This window comes from Bactrocera latifrons, unplaced genomic scaffold (assembly GCF_001853355.1).
Source record: "Bactrocera latifrons isolate USDA-ARS-PBARC rearing strain unplaced genomic scaffold, ASM185335v1 scaffold_57, whole genome shotgun sequence".
Lineage (NCBI taxonomy): Eukaryota > Metazoa > Arthropoda > Insecta > Diptera > Tephritidae > Bactrocera > Bactrocera latifrons.
In genome coordinates, this window is record NW_017537234.1 from 32,660 (window position 1) to 40,138 (window position 7,479).

Consider the following 7,479-nt stretch of genomic DNA (forward strand, 5'->3'; position numbering starts at 1 on the left):
TATGTTATTTGCATATGCACATATAATTATGCTTTTTAAAAATGTTGAAATATTTGCTGCATAATGACATTGATATTTGCAAAATACAAAAAAAAAAACAAAAAATTAATGCAACGAATTAGCTGCATACAAACATACATATGTATATATTTGTTTTTTTTTTTAATTTTTGTGCAACTTAAACATCATTGGTATCAAAACAGTCTGAAAAGAACATTGCATTTATAAAAATTTATCGAAACAAAAAAAAATATTTGTAAAAATGTTTATAGGAAAAAATTGATTTAAAAAAATTTATAGCAAAAAATTAATTTTGTATAAAAAATCAATTTCAAAAAATTTGTATAAGAAATCAATTTGAAAAAATGTGCATAAAAATTAATTTGTAAAAATTATTTTAACAAACAAGTAACAGTGCATATTTGCTATAGACAAAAATATTGAAATCAATTATTATATGATAAAGCAGCTCAATTATTTAAAAAATGTTGCCGCATTTTGCTAAATATGTATATAACATAAATCTAAAAATAAAAAAATATAAAAAAATCTTTTTTGTTGTAGAAACGTACAACAAAGTGCGAAAAAGTTACAATAGTCAAAATAAAAAATATATATATATACATACACTTTTATTAAATGTAAAAAAAATATTTAAAAATGTCGAATAACCATTGTATAATAAATTTGGTTTGGCAAAAAAATAACCTACAAATGTTATTATACCTTAACTATTTGAAAATCCTTCCTTTGTTTTTATATATTAATGCATTATTATTATAGAAATATAAAACTTTATATAATTTTTTCCTAACCTCACATATTTGCTCATATACAATTGTGAAAAAAAAAATAAAAAATGTTTGTAGAAAAGTAAGAGCAGTTTGTTGGATTTATAAAGCATCTACAATTACACAAAATTTCAATTATTGTGGCTTAAAAAAGCTACGCATAAAGAAACGGAACCTCGTGTGTGAAACTAATTTTTTTAATTAAATAGAAGCGTTTGTAATTACTTATAAGAAATCAGAGGAGCACGAAAAATCTTGTATACCTCCTGTATTTGCTAATATAACTTTGTTGTTGCAGAAATATGTAAATATTTAAGGTCACAAAATGCCTGGGAAAAAGTTAGGTTAATCAATTCTTGATAATCAGGCATACATATAGTACATATGCATGTGGAATTGCAATAGCAGTTAAGATTTTATGTATAACAGCACTACTAGATGTTTGTTCATGTAATTTGTTTATGTATAAATGCAGCATAGAGCTTTTACACAAGTATCCTTGTGCCACAAGTGCCCCTGTCCTATTTCGATGTGTCACTGCAGCTGAGTTACACGCAGCAACAGCGTTGCATGCACCAAATATTGGTATACTAACAAGATATAGTAAAGACAACAACAATTTTGATATATGTATGCAGGAATAAATAAACTACGACACAGTGCTCGTCAGACCCGGAAAAATTCTCTATACCCAAAAGCAGCTGTGTATGTGCACAGAAACTAGCGCTCCCCCACCCAATTGGCAATGAGGCAGACAGGCAGGTCAACTAGCTATTTACACATATACATATGCGGTAAATACCATGCTCAGCGTGAGCACAGCGACCTGAAACCACATGCGTGCTACATGTACTACATGACTCAATTGTAAATAAACATTTACCTATTTGTTTATATTATGTAAAATGCAAAGCAATGAAAACGCGCCAAAAATCCTGGGTGTAAGGAATGTATGTAGCCATAAAAATATACACCTCTTCTTTTGTACTTACGTGCATACTATATAAGGCACAGACGTTCCGTTGGGTGGTATACACGCTTGTGCTGTGCGTGCTGGAGCGCAGTCGCGCGCAGCAGAAGTGGTGGAGCTGTGTCGGTTGAGGGTTTGGAAAGCCAACAATACGGCGCGGAAACGTTTGCCTATAAATAGAGTTGACTTTAAGGGAAGGCACGTAGGTAATACCAAAGTTACATATATACATACATTTGTAACGCATACACACCCTCCAAGACTAATTGTAAATTCTTCTGCGCATAAAAAACGCATTTGTATACCAATAAGTTTGTATGTAACTATTAAAAGCACTGTTTTGCAAAGAAAAACCACTGTTTAAACAATTTTTTAAGAAATTTGCTAAAATGCACAGGAATGCAATGCAATAAAATATTAATCAGCTACATATTATACACCTTAGATCACTGAAATTTTATGTATACTATCGCTGAAGTGTTGTTGCAAAAGTTAGCGGTTTTGCAGATTTGTACGGCGGAAGTGTTGCCAAACAGTTCCGGCGTTTTTGTTTAAAAAAACGCATTAGCAACTTGAAACTATTGAATAACCTTAAATAGCACAGCACAGCATAGTTTAACTATAAATAATTGTTATTGTTGTAATTTGGTTGTATTTAAAGGAAATAATTTTTTATCTGCCACTATAGTTTGAAGTTTTAGCGGAAATGGAACCGGGTAGTTCCGGTACGCAAAGCAAGTAACCACTTATTTACCTGCATCAATATGGCAACATCTGATCTTTTTGAAAGTAGTTGACAAAAGCGATATGGTAACTAACTGAAATGTCAAATATAAAAGAGGAAGGAATTGACAAAAATAAATTGGTGTGCAAAATTCGAAATTTGAAATTTAAGAATTGAAATTAACAAATTCAAATTGGAAATGTAAAAGGTAGAATTTAGGAATTGCATAAAGGAAAACTATATTAATGAATTAGTGCACCATGAAAGTGGAATTGTAAATAATGAAGAGCTTCTTATGTCTCAGATATGAAGCAGCTTGCTACCAAAGAAAGTATGTCAAGTGGAACTTTAGGAATTGGCTTTTGCCAATGCAGTAACTGCAGCTTAATCTTTGTAGAATGCATAATTATTTCTATACACAGTAGAATGGTAAGGAAAATTTTGGTTAGCAACTGAAATGTCAAAAATGTGATCATGCGTTTGGGCCGCAACTACTAAAGGGTCTAAGAGGAAAAATGCTTTATAAGCGAGGCAGGCAGGGAACACTGGCTTCAGGCTGCAGCTAAGTCGTTAAATAAATATTAGAAAATATGTAACTTATATGTACATATGTAAGTATGTAGTTTAAAGAATATATTTTTTTAGCGTTTAGTTTTGGTGCCAATAATCTACAAATAGTGTCTGTATACGAGCTTATATGTATGTATGTACATATGTATGTATATGGCTTGCAAACAAGATCAACTGTTTCTAGATTAGTTAAGTTAACTCGATTTTAAATTTTGCATATGCTTTCAAATTTTGGTATGGAAACGTTTTATTTATGGGGGTTTTATAGTCTCAGTGCCACGGCAGATAGTACTTTTCTTGTTTAAAATAGGCACAATTGTGGTTATAATTTTTAATTTTAATTTAAATATAATTTGTTTTGTGACACATAATTTCTGAATAGTAGTAGTGAAAATAAATACTAACACATACATAATTACAAACTTAACTTTTAAGCTATACAAATATGTATTCGCATATGAATGTATTATTTATATACCTAGATATGTACATACATATGGATATGTGTACTTAAGTACATAAATCCTAGAAAGTATCAGTGCACTTGTGTGCGTTTGAGCTCATAAACTGTCCCAGACCATGGCCAACTTTTTACGCGAACAAGTCGTGAAAATATATTCATATATGTATGTACACATACATATGTATGATTAAAGGACATGCGATCGATATTCCCAGCGCAGTCGAACGCAACGTATGCTGCAGAACAACAATAGCAACATAATAACAAGAACTGGCATGCAAAGATTTCTCTACTTGGCGTGTAAACCTGCCACCTTCGCCAAGCAACCTCCTTTCTCTCTTCGAGCGGCGCATGCGCCTCATGCAGAGGGCACTTCCGATGCTCGAATGGGGTTGCTAGCAGTGGGTGGCTTGGGTGCTTTTCGTATAATTGTATGTATATATGTTTTGGAGAATTTTCACGTACACAGCAACAACGAAATATCAGAATGGGAGCCGAAGACAATAGGTGTAGTAAAAAATAGTAAAATGCGAATGGATGTTATGGTAGAAGGTGGAAGTTAACTTCCAATTCGTATACTAATTCATTATTTACTGGTTTTAAGGAAGTAGCTAGGCGGAAGAGCAGAGAAAAAGGTAAAGCCAGTTTTGTACAGTGGACAACAAAGCGTAGGGCCGCACAAATCTATGTTACAGTACGAGATTTTTAAAACTACAATATGCCTCTTAAAAAATCTATGTAGGTCAATATGTAGAAAAGACACCGAAAGGAATATATGTGTACTATTAACCTCTAGCGCAACAGTGGTTTAGTAGAAAAATCAAAATTCAATGTGCGTTGATTTGTTCTTAACCTATACTGAGCATATAGTTTATGTTACTTAGGGACGTTTTCTATATTTATGGTTAAAAGACATCCGCCAGTTAAGTTCTGGTTACTCCTGCTTTCGATAAATAATATTTTTCTTTTATTTAAACCTGTCAGTTGGTATGGCAGCTATATCCTATAGTAGTCCGATCTGTACAATTCGTTCGCAGATTGTACCGTTGCTTTGAGCAGTAATAGTTGACAAATTTCGTGAATATATCATGGAAAATAAAAAAGTTTTCCATACAAGAATTTGTTTCCGATCGGATCAGTTTATATGGCAGCTATATGTTATAGTGGTTAAATTTTCACTATTTTTTAAAAAAGGGTAGCTTTATTTTCAATAATAATCTATGCCAAATTTCGTGAAGATATCTTGGAAAATAAAAAAGTTTTCCATACAAGAATTTGTTTCCGGTCGGATCAGTTTATATGGCAGCTACACATATCGGCGGTTCCGACAAATAAGCCGCTACTTGGATAGAAAAGGAGGTGTGGCAGTCTCAGAGACTAGTATAAAAATATGTTTGTATGTATGTATTCTTTACTGTTATTTTATACTGTGTTTTCTAATTAACTACTCTCTTTCCAGATTTCTCAATGAACAGCAAATCGATGCAAATGAAATTAATAATTAAAATTTTACAGCAACAACGAACTGTTATGAATGTATACAAATTAATATACAGAAAATGTACAACAACTGCGCTGCGCCATCAAATTGACTGCAGTCCAAGCTTTATTAGTTACTGTTGTTGCTTCACTAGTTGCAGCTACTTTCGCAAGCACGAAGTACTTTGCAGCAAATTGCATTGAAAAATATGTATAATTTACTCTTCACACGCCTCTCTCACCGCTCAGTGCTGCTGACATTCTAGGGTAGATGAACTTGTACTTGCCATTTGTGGGCTGGCAAGCTGGCAAGCTGGAATGGCAGCAGCAACAACTATTGCAACCACTATGCTGGCAAATGTTTGCGGTTATACGCAATTTTAACAACAACAACAACAGCAACTAGTATAAAATGCTTGCAATTCATTGCTGATTGTTTTTGCTCGTTCATGCGTGCTGCAACGCTCGCTCGCGCTCACTGCGTCAATTTTCTTTGCATTTCGCACGTTGTTGCTGACATGCTGCGCTGTGCAAATGCATGCACACATACACATATACAGGCATGCATGGATAAGGGCTCATTTTGCAAGCAGCAACACTCTCACGCTCGTCATTTATGGCATAACATAACCACCGTTGACTCAATGTGCTTTTGCTTTTGTTTTTGTACATGGTCATTAAGGTTGGATGCATTGGACATGCCTTTTCTTTTGTGATTTTGTTATTTTTATTGCAAATGCAACGGTTAACTCGGCTTTCATGGCTTCACTTAATGCTTTGGCTTCGCTTAACAGTTATTTTTATAAGCTTGGCATGGAAAATTTCCAGAGGATTTGACATTTCAAATCGATGCTGTTGACAGCAAATGAGGAAATAACAGAAAATTGTATTTTAAGGTCTCAAAATTAAATTATTGAAGTATGTACGGAGAGTTTTGAAGCTTAACAAAGCAGAGGTAGACTACGCTAGGTAGTCGCAAGAGCCAAAGCGACTCAAAAATGGAAGGACTTGTTCCTTCGGATAGACTATAGTAGTATGATATTGGCGGTTCCGACAAAAAAGCAGCTAGAACCATATCTTCGAAACCTATAAACATTTCGAATTGAATTGTGGAGAGAGACTATAAAAACAGAAAGAAATCTCAGCAGGTCTTTGTTAGAAAAAACACAAGCTTCGAACATATTTTCGACAGCACCCAACAGCTGTTCGTTGACAACTTGAAATTGATAGTAGCTGTCAAAATTCATTTAGGTTTCCAAAAGAATACGGTACAAAAGTCAGTCCAATTAAATCCACATGCCTCAGTTCGCATTTTTTCATCCTCGGAATCTTGTATGTTTTTTTAGATTCTTTGTTTACCACTATATGGAGATCTGCTTTGAGAACTGACGTTCATTCAAACGACATGGGCTATCCAATCGCTTTTGTTTCGAGAGCTTTATGACCTCCAGGTCCTCAATGAGTTCATAGAGCTTACGTTTTACCTTCATTGATCCAAAAACACGGCAATGCTGTCATATACAATGTATTCGAGCCACTAAAATATCGAATTACTTTGAAGAGCTCATTAGTTAGGAAGAAATCCCACAAATTTTTAGTTGAGATCTCATGGTAAGAAACGAAATTGTGTCCTGAACCGTTTACGAGCCACTAAAACATTCAAGAATCTTGACGTGCTAATTATTACTGACAACCACCATAAATTCGAGCGGGTTTTAGGTTAAGTTCTATGGTAAAAAAAAAAACGTCGATGAGCCCCGAAACACATTTTAATCGGATAAAATGTTGGATGACCTTGACACCAGCTTTTATTACATGAAATTCCCCAAATTGCGCACGATTGACCAAATTAACGCTAATAACACCTCCGAGTCTCTCAGATACATGTACATATGTATACAAGTTTCTCATCTCATGCGCTGTTCAAAATTACAAATTCGTGCGTCCGCATCATTCACTCATGCATCATGGTATGTATATGAGTAGTGGACTCTACCCGTTTGCACCTGTGTAAACACACAAAAATAAACACGATTAGGTACATGCATGATTGTAGACCTTGAATACGTAACGGCTTAATACTTAGCTCGCTTAATATAGCTAGCCTAAGAGTCAGTTAGTGAGTAAATGGAGCGATTTTTCATTGACAGCGCTGAATACATGTATAATATGTACAGACACGCTCACGAAAGACGAAAGAGTGACACGATCCGTAAACAGCTTAGTGACGTCAGAGGATGAGAGTCGTGTCAACTGAAATAAATATTTATATAATGATGTGGTGGCTGAGTGTTTGGCCTGGTTTAACAAAATAACAGAGTGTAGAGTGCAGTAATTAATAATAAGTTTTAATTGAGGTCTAGTGTGAACCACAGGGTTCTATAATATTTGTATACCCATAACAGTCGGCCTGTCTGGCTGTATGTATGCGAACTACATCCTCAGACTTTGAATAATTGATATGTGCAAAATTCCACATATT